The sequence below is a fragment of the Cavia porcellus genome, unplaced genomic scaffold (assembly GCF_034190915.1).
Source record: "Cavia porcellus strain 051 isolate PalLab524CR breed Dunkin Hartley unplaced genomic scaffold, mCavPor4.1 scaffold_8, whole genome shotgun sequence".
Lineage (NCBI taxonomy): Eukaryota > Metazoa > Chordata > Mammalia > Rodentia > Caviidae > Cavia > Cavia porcellus.
Window position 1 is genome coordinate 2,720,835 of NW_026947491.1, and position 18,826 is coordinate 2,739,660.

The 18,826-nt window shown below is 35.4% G+C and overlaps 1 protein-coding gene across 8 annotated transcripts in view; it reads left to right on the forward strand.

The window, feature by feature from the left end:
• The window catches only part of Tcf12 (transcription factor 12), a 338,120-nt gene that overhangs the window by 114,109 nt on the left and 205,185 nt on the right, over nucleotides 1-18,826 (forward strand). The gene's annotated exons all lie outside the window — the stretch shown is intronic.

Genomic DNA, 18,826 nt, shown 5'->3' on the forward strand with positions numbered 1-18,826 from the left:
GTCAATTCTTTTCCTGGGCCCAACGTGGTTTGTGTGGCTTGCTGGAAGGGCAAACTGGAGTTTTGGTTAGGTCCTGCTAGACCCAGTATGGCTTCTTACCAATTATGTACATCTTTAACTCTCTATGGAATTGTAATTTTTCTGACTTAGTCATATGTGATTTTGAGTTAGGACTGTTGTTTTCCTTGTAGTACCAATTTTAGGGTGACTTATGCATGGAAACAATTGAGTTTTTCCTGTGTCATATCCTTTTGACATACTGCTTTACTTTGGAACTAGCCCTCTGTTCTGAAACTTACACATATTATAAGCCAAAACAAACAGTTAACTTGTAGGTTTCCAGTATTTTGTCTCAGCAGCAAGGAGATAAGTAAGACAATCTGTTATTTTCAGCAGCAACAACAAAAACGATTACTTTATATAAAGTGCTTGGGATCAGAAATCTTTCAGATTTTGGAGTCTTTCAGATATTGTGAAATATTTACAGTAAATGTTACCAGGATGAGCATTCCTAATCTGAAATCTGTCATTGCTCACAAACTTTGGGATTTTGAAATATTTTGAATTTTTCAAATTAAAGATGCTGAACCTGTATGTTTCTTGAAGGTAGATACAAAATGGAACAGGATTTATTGGGAGAAAACTTCATGTTACCTTAGTCATTTGTCATGCTGATATACTCATACAGAAGGGACAAAAAGCAAAAAAGAAACTTGGTAGAGGACTAAATGACAAAGTATTCTGACTCCTGTATCTTTGCTAAATGCTTACTGACTAGAAATGGTTAAATTATGGAAAAAGAGATATAATTAGATCATTTTGGAAAACTGATGTATGATAGTATTTTTGTTATTCATTGCCTTAAGTTTTAAAAATGACTCAATGAATCAGTACAAAGAGACAGTTTTGTGAGGGTACATGATTTTGTGTATTGTACTTAGAAAATGCTACTTACAAGATGCTTTCCAGGCAGTTACTCTGGTTTTTCACAGATGAGGAAAACGAGGCAAAGAAAGAGCTGATGCTTAAGGCTCACCAACTGGACCACCAACTCGAATCCTTTTCCCCTCATATACTCTGAATACCTTTATGTTTTCATTTTTCTGTTTCTATTTTTATAAAAGCCAGGGGAAAATTGTTGATTTGGGGGGATGAACATAAGTGTCTTTTGCAGAATCATGGTTAAAGGACAGTGTGCCCAGAATTGTGGCAGTGCTATTCTCTGTAGTCATACTTTTAGGACCAGTGTTCTGTGTATCATTTATTGTACATAACAAGCTGTTTATGATGGGAACTTGAAACACAGCAACTGTTTTCTCCAGCATGCTGCAATATCTCAGTGAGCTAGCGAAGGTGATTGGAAGAGGTAATACTACCATTGCGAAACAACTGAGACTTGGCCAGTTCCTGGAGTAGTGGTGGCTGCCTACGGTGTTCCTTAGTGAAAGACTGTCAAAGAGCGTAGAAATGAAAGGGCCTCTTGTGGAGTTTTGAAAGACACTGTACTTAAGTACTTTTACAGATTTAATCCGTAGCTTTAATCTGTGAAGTATGTATTATTATCAGGGTTCTTTTTAGGGGTCATCACATAGTTGGTTAATGTTAAAACCAAGTGTTTAACTCAGTCCAACTGATTATAAAGCATATCTTCTTGAGCCTTCTTTTGGCTTTGGTTGTTTCAGGGTATAAACTATGTTCTATTTGGCTTGTTGAGCTGAAAAGAGAAAGCCAGAAACTTACTAGAAATTAGGTGTGAAAGGAAATCATTCTTACCTATTTTTCTAGTATTCTTAAACTGTTGAAATAAATACGTTAAATCTGTAGGCCATGTCATGTTTCCTTCATAAAATAAATCGCTTTAAAAGCATATCAAGGCAGAGATTGAGAGGATTTTCTAGGACAGCAGGAAATTTGGGCCTCTATACTTGAAGCAAGTATTGGAGAAAAAACTAGATCAGGAAAGGTGGGAAAACTAAGATGTGTGGTATTCTGTAGATTTAAGAGTTGGGTAAGCTGATGCAACTCAGGCTTTCCATTTTGAGTCTGTATAAGGGGTGGCAAATGGAAGATAGTATTTCTCTATGTAGAGATAGATGTAGAATTGTGTATTCTTTCGCTGAATTGGTGGGAAATGTATCAGTTTCAGTCACTGTGAAATAAAAACATGGTGAGTTTCTCTCCTCTTTCCCACTTTGAGCAGCTCTGAGTAACTTATGAACTCTTCATATTGAAACCATTCCTAGTCTTAAGCATGATTTATTTATGATTTGAAGAGATCAAGAAGCCTTATTTGGTTCCTTACTCCCTGACAGAAATGCTTCTGAACTGTGCTTCTTATCTGGACTAATGCTTTGGATTGAAGATTTTGAGAGAACCATCACGGGCTACTCAACCATAAGCCACAGAAGCAGCTCACAATGCACGGGTTCCTAAGTTAGAAAATATTGTCAACATAGTTTACCATTGTCTTTTCTTTTTCAAAGAATTTTAGATGAAAGATGCTCTGTCTGATGTTTAGAAAATAACCTGGTGTATACAAGTTATTTTATTATTGATGTGTAAAGAATAAAATTGTGAAATTTTAGCCCCATTTCAGGATTAGCAAGGAAGCGAGGCTACAAATAGTTCCATTAAGTTAAAGAGTTTTCTCTTGCTATATGTTTGTGACCATTGTCTTTTTAGAAAGACAATATACATAAATTATAATTATTCCAAAGAAAATAGAGTGTCGCAGTAAGGATTCAATATAGGAAATTTATGAAGGAAGAAAGTAAGCAAGCAAAAAAAAAAATTAGTTGGCTTACAGGAATCTCCTCTTGGAATAGCAATTGAAGATCAATTTTTAAGTATTGAGATACCACCTTGCTGAATTCTTAGGTTATGAAGGATAATAATATTTCTGAAATTTGTATACACAGATTATCAATCTCAGCTGAAAAAAAGTTTTTTTTTTTTTTTTTTTTTTTTTTTGGACTGCGCTGTGAATTATGTATTTTGGCTTGCCTTAAATTTTCAAAAATAAAATTGTATTTACCTCTTTTCTCTTTAAATTTAGCTCATTTCCCAGTTACAATTAGATGGGCTTATCAACCTTAAATTACCATTCATTTCTCCACTGAAGTTTTTAATCTTGGTAGAAGACTAACGTAACTATCTGTCTTTCAAAAGGCATGACTATCTGTCATTTAAGTTTCTTTGAAAAAACATTTATTGCTACATGTTCGCAGTATATGATTACATTCATCATGGGAAGTTCTTATATCTTAACCATTAAAACATAACTATTACATATCCTTTGCTTCCCCTCCATCCTTTTAAAAAAATAATTAATGAAATGTTTTACAGTATTATGAAATAATATATTTCATGCATGTACAAAAATATTAGTAATTGAGAAAAGTGAATTGACCTCTTATGGGTTAGAATTCAGAGCGACTTACAAGGCAGAAGAGGAAATTGATTATGTTTAGGTAAGGAGAAATAGCTATTTAATTTTTCATTATATATTTTGCAGTACTTAAGGATTATATCATGGAACAGGTGTGCATGTAAATAAAACATCTTATTTATTTTTTGTGTGTTTCTGCTCTTCCCTATCCTCCACCTGTTCTTTCCCTCCCCATTTATAGTAGATCTATTTCCATTTTTTTTCTTTTAAATCTCTGTTCACCTCCCTTCCTCCTCTTCCTCTGCTCCCATCTCTTGTTTCTCTTCCCGTTTGAACAAGAACTCCCTATGTGGGAAAGGGAGGTATTTGTTGCCTCTGTACAAGGTGTCATTGAAATGTATGGTGACTATTTAAGAATTTATTACAGTAAAAGACCCATTGAATGGTCTGTCTCTGCAAATATACTTTTAAAACACCCATCATTCTTGCCATTTTCCAAGGCACTTCTGGAAATCATCTTTTGTGTCTTTACAAGATGTGATTAAAAATGCGGCTAGTGGGTGCTGCCCAGTAGAATGTCAGTATTGTTTGTTTGTTTGTTTGTTTGGAGACAGGGTCTCGTTGTGTAGTTCAGGCTGGCCTCGAACTCACTATGTAATCTAGGCTGGCTTTGAACTGAAGACTATCCTCTTTCCTTAGCCTCCTGAGTACTGAGACTACAAGTATATGCTACCACACCCAACTAGAAAGGCAGCCAGTACTTCCTCATCCTCCTCATTCACAGGATCTGGCACTATGAAACTTCTGGCTCTTCTCTACAGTCAAAAATTACTGTGAAAGAGGAAAGTTTTGAATTAATTCAGTACTTCGAGGCAACCAGGACTGCACACCTGGCTACGAAAAAGAGGACACTAGAGCTGCTTCACAAAATGGCAAGAATAATCTTAGTAGGTATTTTAAAAAGCGGGGGGGGGGTGTTTTGAGGAGGATGAAGGGTAGTGTGTCTCATACTGTAATGAAATATTTTTAAATTTAAACATTTACTTTTTTAAAAACACGTCTCATCTCAATTTAACATTTCCCTTTGTCCATTTGTATTTCCTTCACCTTATCATAGGTGTTGAGCATGAGAGCACTTTGCAGTGAACTTGTTTCCCACAGGTATCCAGCTAATGCTGTGCTACCTAGGACACCCAGCCTGCAGCACTTGGGAAGCTGAGGCTAGATGATCGTGGGGCCAGCCTAGTCTACATAGCAGGTTTCAGGCTGGTCTGAGACTTTGTCTCAAAAAAAGAAAAAAAATTCCCCCAAACTTTCATGTCCCCTTATCTACTCCAAACAACCATTGTTTTTTTGATTTCTGTCATTATAGATGAGTTTTTCCACATCTAGAATGTCATGTAAATGAAATAAAATAGGATATCAATTTTTGGTACTGAGGTTTTAACATCTTTTCACTCAACTACATTTTCTGCCATTTTTTATTTTGTGTCAAGATCTTCGTTAGTTGTTGAGGCTGGCTTCGAACTTCCAGTCTTACTGCCTTGGCCTCCCAGAGTCTGACTTTATTTGCTGACAGGATTCTTCGGAGGAGCTCAGTCTTCTCCTTCATCTTGGACATCATCTGCTGGTTCCAGCACAGATTCTTCAGTCTCCAGCACAAATCTTTCAGCCTAGCATCGCAGACCCCTCAGCCTCCTGATACCTACTTGCATGAGACACCACCGTGAGCTCCAGGGTCAACTAGATCCTTCTGATCTCCAGCGCACAGACAGCCCTTTTGCACTCTTTCATACCTCACTCTTTGGGTGGCCATTGTAAGCTGATCTTGTACATTCTTATATATTGTATATCTTGCATTATATCGGTTTCTTTAGTAAGCACTGTCTGATACAGTAGCACTCCACTGTGTATAAATACCGTATTTTCTCTGCCTAGTTACCTGTTGATGGGCCCATAGGCTACTTCAAAGATTTAACTTTTATGAGTGGCACTACTGTGAGTATCGGTATGCATATATCACTCGAATAGATGTCTTTAACTCTTTTGGAAGCATACCCAGAAGATTTTCAGCTGTGTCAAGTGGAATTTCTGGGGTGTGTGTGTGTGTTTTGAGTTTTTGATGATGCCATTCTTTCTGGTTTAAGACAATATCAGTTTTGTTTTGATTCACATTTTTCTAATTGCAAAATATGTTGAACATTTTTTGGTGTACCTGTTGACTTCTTTTTTTGAGAAGTGTCTATTTCAATTTTCCATTTTTCATTGACTTTTTCAGGTTCTAATTTTTTTGAGTTCTTTATATATTCTAGATACTAGTCTTTGTCTGAGTCGTTGGCACAATTTTCCCGTTCTGTAGGTTTTTTTGTCTCATTGTTTATTTACTTTATACTACAGGTGCTTTTTAATTTGATGCAATCTCACGTATTGGTGTTATTTCTTGTGCAATAGGGACTCTGTTCAAAAAGTTCTCGCCAATGCCTGTGTCTTCCAGAATGTTACCTATTTTATCTTCTAGCAGATTGTGTATTTGTTCTTATATCTGGATTCTTTGATACATCTTGGTTTGATTTTTAGTACCAAGGTAGACAGACCTATATTCATTTTTCTGCATGTGGATAATCAGTTTTCCTAGCACCATTTATCAAAGAGACTTAATACAATTTGTTTTTGGACCCTTTATGAAACATCAGATGTATGAAAGGGCCTGGAGTAGTTTCTGCATCCTTGATTCTTGGCCTTTCAGATAAGAAGTTAATCTGTGTATCATTTTTCATCTTACATATTTTGTTCATTTTGGTTGAATTAAAAATTTGTTTTACATTTTCGTACATTGACTGATGCATGCATTTATAGTTTTGTGCAGAGATTGCTGAATCTATTGCATATGCAGATTGATGTTCTTCATTGTTTTGGAGAAAATGCTGATTTCTTTTTCTGTGTTACCTACGTCTGATACTCTATATGTATTTTAGACCTTTTAATATTATATAATATATAGTTGAAGTTCTTTAATATATAGTTGAAGTTCTTCATTTTTTCCAGTATTTTTTGTGCTCTCATATTGAATTTTTTTTTAATCGATTTGCTTTTGCTGTCACTTACAGTTTTGGGGTCTTACATGTTAAGCTTTTAATCTGTTTTAGTTAAATTTTGCATGAGCTAGAAGATGAGGGTCCATTTTCATTCTTTTTTGTTTGTGGATATCTAAATTTTCCTTTTACTCATTTGTTGAGATCATCTTTTTAATGTCGCCACTTAACCTCTGTAAACTTTCTGAGTACTATATTTACTGCATCCCATAGATTTTATATGTTGTGTTTTTATTTTTATGTGTCTCAAGATAGGTTCTAATTTCATTTTGATCTCTACCTACTAGTTGTTAATAGTTCTAAATATTTGTGGAATTTCCCCCCACACACTTTACTTTCGGCTGCTGACTTCTGTTTTCACTCTACTGCTGTCAGAAAAAATATTTGGTCAAGTTCCGTTGCTTTAACTTTGCTAAGACTTTTTTTGTGTCTAACATCTGAGTTATCTCAGGAAATGTTCCATATGCACTTGACTACAATGTGTTTTGTGCTGCCATTAGGTAGAGTATATATGTGTAAGGTCCATTTCATTTGGAGTGTTCAAAATGATAGTTTTGACATTTGTGTTTATTTTTGTACCATTTTGTAATTTTGCTACTTATGGATTTGTAGGGTAAAACAGCCAGTGTGTATATAATTTGGAAAACTTCAGAAACATTGTCCTTAGCACTCATTGGTAGATTTTTATTTCTTGTATAAGGTATTTTTCTCACCCTATAAAGATCCCAGTATCTTTCCTAATAGCCTATCTGAAACGCAGTCACAAACTCAATTTAATCACTATGAGTTTTACAGTTGCATATTGGCTTATGAATGGGATCAATCTTCTCCTTACTCTTTTGCTCAGCATGTGTTTGAGCTTTAGGCATAATGTTGTGTATATTACTAGTCCATTTCCTTAGAATGCTAAATATGTGTGAGTATAATGGTTCTTTACTATCAGCTAGATTGTTAGCAGGTGTAGCTATTACCAATAAAACTGTCTTTAGCACTCATGTAAAAAGCTATTTGTGGGGATATGTTTGTCTTGTGTTACAGTTATGTACCTGGAATGGAATTATATCATAGAGTTTGTATATTTTTATCTTTATTTTAAAGTGCATAAATTTACACTCCCATAGGCAGTATGTAATGATTTTAGTCATAAATATTATTTTTAGTCAAGATTTTATTATTAAATGTAGAGAGGCAGAAGTATTGTTAGGACTGATAGGAACTGTCAAATAGTCATTGGCTATTAACCTTGTGGACTATAAGTGTGTTTGAGTGGAAAGACACTGGAATGTTGATTTTTGAGGGGAGAATCTGTTACTCTTGTGCATCTTTTCTCCCCAATGTCTAGAATGTGTGTGATGGTAAGAAATTAGTATTTTTTGACTGTTACAGGGAAAGAGAAGTAGCTGCAGCTAGATTTTCAGAGGTTTTAAACATTGGGGGATAACTGAGCGCTTTTGACAGTAAACATTTATGGAACAGATTAGAATAAACTTTCCATTTTAAGTGAAAGAACTTGAGAGCTACTCTTGACAATGAGACATTTAAAATGTTTTTTAAATTTGGGCATAAAATATTTTAGATGAGTGTTCAGAAAGAGTATATTGGCAAGACATTATAAACAGGCAATGTATTATGATGCAGTATTTTAGGAAGATTAAGAGGAACACAAGCACAAGAGTCTAAATAGGTACATCATGAAAGCCCTAGAAAGGTACCTTCAAAAGAAATTTGAAAAGAAAACTCATTGTAGTGCTGGTGTAAGGAGAAGAGAAGGGGGAAATCAAAGGTGATGCCATAAAGAAGCTGGTTAACATGAGCTGTTATGTAGTAGAAATATCAAATTAAGGTTGGAATCTTTCCCAGAGGAATAGGAGAGATGAAGGAAATATGAAGAATTTGCCTTTAACGTTGATAGATTTAGGTGATGGGAAGTTATTCATATGAAAGTATACAGAAAGAATATGGAGATTCAGGATTTAGAATACAGAACTGAAGTTAAAGCTGGAAATGTGCATTTGGAAATTAAGCATTCAAAGAGCATGCAAATGATAAACTAAAGGAGCAGTCTAAGAAAAGTAGGACATACCAGTCCTCCTCCCCCAAACAGAAGTAGTAATAGGATATAGAAGAAGAGGCCCAAAGGTCAGATCAGCAAATCTAAGCCAAGCAAACTGGTTAACAAGATCTGAAGCTCTAAAACAGTGGCAGGCAAATCACAGCCAATAGCTATTTTTGCAAATAAAATTTATCTGAACACAGCTATTTGTTTACCTATTGCCTGTGGCTACTTTTGTGCTACAGTAGTAGAGCTGAGTGTTTGGCATGAAGAGCAGTCACCCCAGTTGCCTAAACTGTTTATTGCCTGGCCCTTTACAGCGAAAAGATAGTTGGCCTCATATATGGAGAGCTGAGAAATGAAGACCAGAAGGGCACCCATTGTAGTTTATGATTAAGATATCTGTGGTACCCTGAAACAGTTCAGTTTTGTCCTGTGACCAACTGTTTGCTATAGCCTGCTGTGTACCTGGCATTTGGTTTTGGTGGTGTAGTCTGAGAAGAGGCTAGAGAACAGTGAGTGTGTAAATGGTTAAGAATGAAAGTGGTGAGTGTGAAAATTCTTTTTTGTGGAGTGTAGAAATGAATTATAATTTGAAGGTATCAGAGGAAGAGTTTTTTTTAACATAGGAAAAATATAAAACAAGCATTTTTTTGGAGTTCCTTTAGAGAGGCAGTATTGCCATTATAGGAATTAATGGTCTAAGACTTGAATGTAGGGAGTATATGGGCCTCATTACAGAAAATGAATAGAATTGTTTGTCGAATTAAGTTAAGAATAGTAATTGCTCACACAGCTGTTTTTAAATAGCAAATTGTGTTAGGTAATCAGCAAAAGTCCACTAAAATGTACTTGATAGTTATATAGAAACTGCTTTATTGATACTGACTGATGGTCCTAAAGGGTACTATAAAAACAAGCAAACTGAAAATCCTTATATGCAGTTTTCACACTGGTATAGTATTGTTTGTTTTTTGTTTAAAGTCATAAAGCTTTCATCTTCTCCATCCACCAGACCTGATGCAGCTGTCTGGTTCAGAAGAGCAGCAGCATGGACTACAGACCCCCAGAGCACCAAGCTATGTTCCCCTGAAGGAAAGGGTCTGGTGTCTTCTCTGTCTTTGCAGACAAATGGAGTGTTTCATCGTGTATTTGGACTTGGGTCTTCCAATTTATTTGTTTTCTATTTGTTCAGTCTGTATTTTGTTTGACTATACCTCTTTTCTTTTAGATTTGTATTCTTTTAGAACTGCAGTTTTACAATAAGCTGGCTTTTAACCAATGCCTTTTTTTTTTCTTTTTCAGTTTTTAGATTTTTTTCTTTTTCTTTTCATTAGCATCTCTGGAGGTGTTAAAAATACATCATTAACTTCTTACAGACTCTAGAATTACTCTATTACCACTTTATGTAAAACGCAGGAATCTTCTGACCTTGTAGATCAGTTTACCTTGTAGGTCTCTTTACTGAGTGCCTTTAAGCTGCTGTTGTCCTGTGCATTACATCTAGATGCCTGTTGCTCCAGCCAGAGAATGTTATTTTTGCTTTAAACAATTGGACGTGGTTAGATTTTGAAAAGATTTTTTGTTTTTAAAAGATAAGATCTCACCGTGCACTTTAGGCCTTGAACTCACAGTGTAGCTGAGGCTGGCCTTAAATTCATAGTGATTCTCCTGCCTCAGTTTTCCCAGTGCAAAAGATGATCTTTTAAATCATTCTATTAATGATCCTTTTTCTTATTCTTCTTCAAATTCTAGTTTTCCTCTGCTAACATGGTTTCCTTCCTCCAAAGAGCTTACTTCAGCAATGTGTTTTGGGAGTAGTTATGGGGAATCGATCTCAGGAACTCATGATTACCAGGCAGGCTCTGCGCACTGAGCTATACCCCTGGACCATATTTTAGTAGTAATCGTTACCTGAGTTACATTGAGATGCAGTCTTTAATCTTTGCTTGAAAGTGTCACTGAAGAATGTTTTTACAGGGCATCATGAGTCTTACTCTTCCCAGCTCCGCTTGACCTTCAAATGTTTGGAAGACGCACCCACAGTTCCTGAAGATGCATATAGAGTAGTTTGAGTTGTTCTTCACCATGTAATATGTTCCTTTCTGGCCATTTTTGATGTTGTTCTTAAATTTTTATTTGTAGTAGCTTGATTATAATGTGCCTGCATGTGGCCTTCTTCATATTTCTTGGGTTTAGGGTTTACCAGGTAGTCATTCATTGGTAAATTATATATTTCATCATACTTGGGGTTTGCGGAGGCCCATAATTTAAGTACTTCTTTCTACCCTGTTCTCTGTTCTTTCATTATAACTATGTTTGACTTTTTAAAATCTCTTTTGAGGTCTCTGAGGCTTTGTTTCCTCTCTCTCTGTCTCTCTTGTCTTTGTCTCTGACTCTGTCTTTGTTCATTTTCTTTTAATATTTTTTTCTCTATCAGTTAAATCATTTTTGTTGATCTGTTATCAAATTTATTTCCCCTTGTTATCTCGATTCTCTTTAAAGCCTACCCAGAGCATTTGATTTCAGATTTTTTTTCTTTTTTGTCTTTTTAAGATGGGGTCTCACTATGTATATGTAGTTCAGGCTGGCCTTGGGCTCACTTTGTTGCGAGGCTGGTTTTGAACTTGAAACAATGCTCCTGCCTCAGTCTCCTCACTGCTGGGATTACAGGAGTGTACCACTATGCCCGGCTTCAGATATTTTATTTTTTTAGAAAAATATTTTTGTTTTCTTTTTGACTTCCACTTTTGTAATTTATTACAAGCATATGTCCATTGGTCATTAAGTACATTTGTAATATCTCCTGTAGTACATACGTGTACACACACACACACACACACACACACACAGCATTCTGTTTGCAAGGCATTTCATTCAGCCAGCTGGATCAAAAATATTTTTTAAAATCGTATTTCTACCAAACACACCCAGTCAGTCAATTCTGGCCATTGTCTTAGAGCCAGTGTATTATAGCAACTATGTATATAGTATTTGCATTATAGTAAGTATTATAAGTAATCTAGTAATGATTTCATATGAGACTTGAGCATTTGAAGATTTTGATGTCTGTAGGGTTCTGGAACCAGGTCCCCATAGATACTGAGGGACAACTATATGTGTGTGTTCATTCATGTAGAACAAATACGTATATCTCTCCCAGAATTCATAGTAGCTATTTGTAGAAGCTTACTGTAATGGGAGCAGAGTTTTCTAGCTCAGTTTTTGAGAATTCCTTAATACCTATGTAATCTGCTTAAAAAAAATTTTTTTTAAACTTTTACTAATTCTTGAAAATTTACATATTGTAGTTGTTTGGTATCACTTTTATATTCTTTTTAAACTTTTTTTTTTTAAATTAGTACCGGGGATTGAACTCGCGACCTTGTGCTTGCAAGGCAGGTGCTTGTGCGCTGAGCTAAATCCTCAGCCCCTTTCAAACCTTTTTCTAAAACTGATTTATGACTGTCACTAACTTTACATGTTCTTAATCATTCATTAAACATTTAGATGTAGAATACCACACAGAGATGAGCAAGTATATTCTTTGCTGTAAGTTTTGCTGATAGAATATACATGAAAACAGTAATCAGTATTGAAGACATAACAAACCAAATTATTTTCTAAGGAAATATTATGTTAGAAGCAATTGATAGCAGACATTTCATTTAGGAGGGAACATTAGTGTGATAATTATACAGTAATCCCTGACTTAGAAACAGTACAGAAACAAACTGACCTCACATTTTGGTTTTTTATGCTTTACATTATATATTTGTGTCAGAGGTATATAAGATTCACTTTGTCAGACTTTCGATGGCTCTGACTTATGAATGAACTTTCTGGAATGGAACTGGTTTGTGTTTGGGGACTTCTGTACCTGTCATTTTACAAGCTGAAGCAGAGATAGTGTGAGGTGGAGCCCCAGCCTGGACCGCCTGGTGATTTAACAAGATCCTTTCTCAAAATAAAAAGCTGTCAGGGATCTGGGGATGTGACTCAGTGCAGAGGCCTTGGGTGCAGCCTCAACAACCTGCAGAAAGAAAGGGAAGAAGGAGGAAAGGCAGAGACACAGGAAGTGAGGGAAAGAAGGAGGGAGGAGATAGGAGAGGAAGGAAAAGGATGAAAGGAGGAAGCAAGTGAAGAAACGAGGTGGACAGACAATAGGTGGAAGAGTAGGGGGACATTCTAGGGTTGGAAAATAGTGGAAGTAGCATATGAATGCATGACAAGTGTTCAGAGTATTGGATGGCCTAGTGAGAATGGAGTGATGGGATCCAGGAAGATACTGAGGAACAAAGATAAATTGAAACTCCTTGAAGGATGCCATACTCAGAAGTGTGAACATTATTCCCAGAGTGGAAGAGGACCATGCTTGAGGAGTGAATACGTTTGATTCAGCCTGAATTTATATTAAGATATGTGTGTTGGTAATGTTTAGTGTGAAATAGAGTGAGCAGAATAGAAGAGTAAAGCAATGTATGAGACTTGTATGCCAGGGAACTGTATGTAGAACAAGTGGGATAATTAGTAGAAATAATGCCAAGTATGTGCATTTTGAAATTTAAAAAGCCATTTTGTACCACCATAGTAATACTGCACAGTAGTAAACACAGAACGATTTTGCTTAGGCCTTTGATGAGCAAGATCATCTCAAAGTCATAGTAAGATTTATGCGATTAATCTGCAAGGCTAGTGGGGACTGTGGTTTTTAAAGCGTTGAAACTTTTCTCTTTGAGAATAGTTACATGTCTAATTCTTAGTTACTTACAGTTTAACCGCTTTTTGCTGTGATTTTCAAAATATTATTCAGTTGTTGGCAATACATATTTTGATCACTCTCTAGAGAAGAATAACCTAACAAATAGCCTGAAGTAAATTAAGGCAAAATACCATTTAGCTTATCTGAGGAGGGAAGCATTTAATGAAGAAAGAACAATTTCAGAGGCTTGGAGGTGGTAGTGTGCTGGTCACAAACATGGGCCATGTGGTTGAAATGGAGTATTTCTGAGAGAAAAAAGAGTAGGAGATAAAGTCTGAAAGTGAGAGGTACAACCTATAAAGCACTGTAGATCATTGGGAATGAGATAGGAAACCAGTGCTAGATATTGAGCCCAGGATTGGTGTGATTTGCTTTACTTTTTACAAACCACTCTCTAGCTCCTTTTGGTAGAGTACAGATTGTATACGAAGGGCAAGAGAAAGAAGAGCTCTTTTACTAGACTGCTGCAGTAATCCAGGGCAGAGTGATTTGATTGCATTAAAATGATTTGCTATAGTTATTTGGGAAATGGTTACAAGGTAAATCTCATGAAAGTGTATTTTGGAAGGATTGAGATGGGAATGTTTTGGTGAGGTGTGTCTAGAGTCAAGAGCTGTCCTTCTCTGTGCTCTCAGTGACTGGGCACAAATTGGGTGGTCTTGGTGCTGAAGGGCAGGGCTTTGACATTCAGACTAAGGGGCAGTGAAGTGTCTTTCCTTTTCCCCAGAAGCCTGACTGCTAGTTCGGGGGGTGGGGGGGCTTCCGAGACAGCTGAAGAGATTTTGTCAGGATTGGAACATCTTCACAACAGAGCAGACTCTGTATCAGCTCAGTGGACAGTTTCCACCAGATAATTTCCAGTTTTTCTTAAACAGATAGACCTTGTGTTTTGTTTAAGCTCTGTATTCTTATTTTTTGACTTAGTCACTAGCCTTTTCTGTTTAGTTATGTCTTTTGATGGCATTTATAACATAGAGTGATGTGGATGATAACAATTAGCAAAACCTGTTTGAAAATTATTTTGAGAATAAATCATTTTCTAGTTGAAATTAACCATATGTTCAGTACTTCATTATACTCTGCTGACATGAAAGACCTTGATGGGACATCTGTATTTGTAAATCTTTTTTCTCAACAATGCCAAACAGATTTTTACTTTAGTTTTAATGAATGGCCTTAAAAGGTGGTTTCTTCTAATCTTTTACCAGGCTTATTTTTCTTACATATATGTTTTTCTGTTTCGTTTTGTTTTTAAAATTAGACCACTTTAATTGGCAATTTATTGTATAAAATCTCCAGTAAGTTAAGGAAAATTTTATAACTAGTATTGTACTCTTCATATCAAGCAGCATATCTTCTATTTCCCTAGCTTTTTCCATTTGTTTTAATGTATAGCATAATAAAAATTTATTATTATGTTTATATGGTCCTGTGTCACAGGGAACATCTGGAAAAACACTGGTAGATTATCTTATGTGTATCTGAAATTTTTAAAAACGTGTAGGTTTTTAGATGTATATTAATTTACAATTGATTGCAGCTTTTAAGTCTTATCTAAAGGAGTATCATTATTCCACAAATAAAACTGAATAAAACTATTGAATACAGGCACATTCATAACATTGGTCTTCTGATATAGTTATCTCCAATCAGATTTCTTTTATTAAACCATTTATTGAATCCTCTTACAACAGATGGTAATCCTGTGAAGTAGATTATCTTTCCTTTATGACAGTGCTGGAATTTGATATTTTTGGAGTACATTTTACCTGCTCTGGAGTACAAAATTTGATTTCACACAGGAAAGGCTATGTATATGTGGAGGGTTAGGTGGGTATGTGTGAGCAGTGTCCCATGCTCTCCCTCCCAGTTTTATCTATATTGACTCCTTTTTTGTGGGGAGAGACTCTTATGTGTGATACGTAAGCAGCACGGCCGTACTGGCTTTATTGCCTTTGTTTGCTGTAGGGACATCCTGTGTTCCTCTCTTTTCTTCCTTTCATTGGTTGTCAGCTTGAGACACTCTCTGCTGCTGCCTGAAATATTTTCCCAATTGTAGTTCTGCTTCTCTGTTTATAGGGGCTTTGGCTGTAGGTCTGGCAGTGGCCAGGGGGAGAAGAAAGGAGGTCACTTGAGTCATCCCTTTTCCCTCCAGGCAGACCTTATTTGAGCCTCACCAAACCTTGATGGATGCCTTGTGTACTCAGACTTTTGTAGTTTTTGCTAGAAACAGAGAAGCCTGTAGGCTCTTTGCTAGCATGGTCAAGGGAAATGAGTGGGGTAGAAGCTGTGCAGCAGCTTTAGGAGTGACTTTAGGAAAGTGTGCTCTTAGCAAGAACAGGTGGTAGTGGCAGTGAAAAAGCAGCAGGCAGACTGATGTGAGTTTAGGCAGACTGATGTGAGTTTTTCATGAACCTGGGTAAGCAAGAGGTTTGTCTCATTTTTCAAGAGTTTCACTGGCACTTTGAAAATCTGGTTTCTACCTTTTATTCTTTCTTCAACTCAGTCTTGGGAACTGCCCAGAAATGCACTAAATCAAATTTGCTTGGTTACTTCTAAAAATTAAATGTTTTTATAAAAGAGGCAGTTTGTTTCCTTTAAATTCACATGTGGTTGTTTTTAAAAATGAAGCACAACTTAATATTTGTTCTTTCCTGGAAATATTTAAAGCGATACAATTTCAACAATGGGACACATGAAATAAAAATATGTTGGGTTTTATCTAACTGGTTCCATTCAGAAAAACTAGGTGTTTTATTTTTAAAAGATTATAGCAGCCATTATTGATTTCCTTTTATCTTTTTTAAAGGTCCTATATCACGTACATTGTTTTATTTTGTTCAAATAAGAGAATTGTTTTATTCTCTTCAAAATAAAAGCTTTCGAAGGGAAGGAATATTTACATCTTAATTACCCTTTTGAATTTGATTGAAAAGAAATAATTTATTACAATGTCAAACAAGACTCAAGAGTGTTTGTACCGCTTAATCATTGTTTAACTTTATTATATCTGTCATTTAAACTTATGTATCAAGGAACTAGCTAAAATTTTGAATTGATACTTACATACTAGAAGGAATGAAAGGAAAGTGTATGAGAATTTTATATTTTAGATATAAACAAAATGCTCCCTCCACCATCACTGTATTGCAACTATAGTATCCGTTCTTGTTTTTCAGATTTTGATCGATTTGTATAATGTTTGTGTTAAGGTTGTCTTCTGTGTTAAAGTTTGTTCTGCTTGCTTTGGTGTTAAAGGCTGAAGCTGTGGAAGGTTTATTGTTCCTGTCACTTTTCTGTTTGTACAGCCATTGTCTTAGCAGAAAAGACTCATTGATACAGAAAAATGACTTTTGCCTTTGTCAGTGCCAGCCACGACCTTTTACTCAGTCTAGATATGTTAACAATGAAACTACAGAGCGCTTGGTTTAAAACCTAGCCAGTGCCTTGGTTCTGTAGCACCCTTTGAACTCCTTGCCATGTCCAATAGCAGTGGTAGATAGTACTCTTTAGTTAGTGGCTTAATTACCTAATTAAATACCATCTTACTTAGTTAATGTATTCTTTTCTTTATTTTGTGGAATTAGAGTTACATGGTGAAAATTGTGTGTTTTCATAGTTTTTTGTGTTTCTCTTAAATTTTGTCTGAGGTTACCTGTAGTTAGTGCCCATCTCTTCTATGCTTTCTTTTAAAATAACTCAGAAACCTCATATTTATTAACCATTTGCTAAAAGAAAATACAATCATGAAAAGAAATGAGGTCTTACTATTTTCATTAGGGCAGGATTCATCAAAATAAGTTTATCATTGATCAAGGAAAATACAATTTATTTTGCAAATACAACTTCTTGCAAAATTTGTAATTTTATGAATTACTGCATATGAGTGAATTTTGAAGGTTAATAATAGTTTTTGTCTTTGACTGGATGTCATAGGAATTCTGTCTACTATTATACAGTGTTGATCACAAAGAAAATGCTTATAAAATAGTTTTCATGAGGCTAGTGATACAGGAAAGATGTTAACAAAGTATGTTTTTATATACTCTACCTACACTTGTAAAATCTTTAAGTTTAGAAGTTTAGTAAGAATTATCCAACAATAAATAAAGCATTCTCTTTTATTTTTATGCATAATACCTGTTTGCAAAGCTTGTGGTTCACTTGGATTGTGCCTGAAATATCTGTATAGTAGTCTTCCCTTATCTGCAGAGTTCCTCTTCCAATCCCCCACAGGTGCTTGAAATTGTGGAAAACACCAAGACTCTCATGTACTGTTTTTCCCTGTAAATGCATACCTGTGATAAAGGTGAATTTAAAAATTGTGCACAGTAAGAGATTGAAACAATAATAATGTTAAAAATTTTATTAATGTAGTATAATAGATGCTATTTAAAATTAATAAATTATTGTAGAATTTTCCATTTAACATTTTCAGCTGCAGTTGACCAGAGTAAATGAAACTGCAGCTCCAGGGGACTGCTGTATTAAATATATTTCATATTAACTCTTTTCTAAAAAGCTATTAAAATGTATAATAATCACTTGATACAAGAAGTACAGGTTCATAAAAAGAATAAAGATCCTAATAAGTAGATCAATAATTAGGACAACCTACTTGACCCCCTCCCTTTTCCTGCTTTTTTTTATATGTCTGTCCAGTTGGCAGTTCTCTTCTATTAAGGAGGCCTCTGAACTGTGGCAAGTTACTGGAGCAGTTGTGAATTTTATTTCACCACATTCTCATCTAAACTACAGAGGACTTCTGGGAATACTCAGAAAAGGAGAAAGATTCTAACTTAACAGGGCATTGTTATTGTAACTTGTAAGAGTTTGGCATACACGTAAGACACAAACACGCAATCAATGTTATATTTATCATGGAAAGAAGCTCTAAAGAGAAATTGTACTCTTACAAATCAAGAATAGAAAAACACTGGAGTCTTCAAAACAGAAAAAGTAGAAATCACAGGATCGAGAGAGCTCCAACTCTTCAAACTTTTTCTGGGGTCTGACAGAGAAATGAAAATAACGCAGCCCAAGTTTCAGAAGGTTGATTAAGGAACACAGTGAATAGGCTTTGGGTAATGGTTATTGGTCTTTTCTCATTTTGAGTTTTTTCTTTGCAGCTTTCATAACATCTTTATACTTGGAATGGTATTACATACAATTTTAGTGGAACTATAGAATTATTCAAATAAATTTTCGTATTGATCAGTTTCAGTATAACTAATGTTGATTTGATAGAGTTTTGGTGTAGTTTGACTTAATGTGTTTTAGTTACGAATATCTACTGTTCTGAGACTAATTTTATTAAATTGAATGGCTTGACTTGTGTTTTTAAGTTAGTATAAGAGCTAGATTCTTCACTATTTTCATATAGGCAGTAATTGGCCTGGGGATTTAGCTCAATGGCATAAGCGCCTGCCTTGCAAGTGTGTGGTTATTAGTTTGATCCCCGGTACCGACAAAAAAGAAAAAGACAAAAAAAAAAAAAAAAAAAAAAAAAAAAAGCATCATATAGGCAGTGC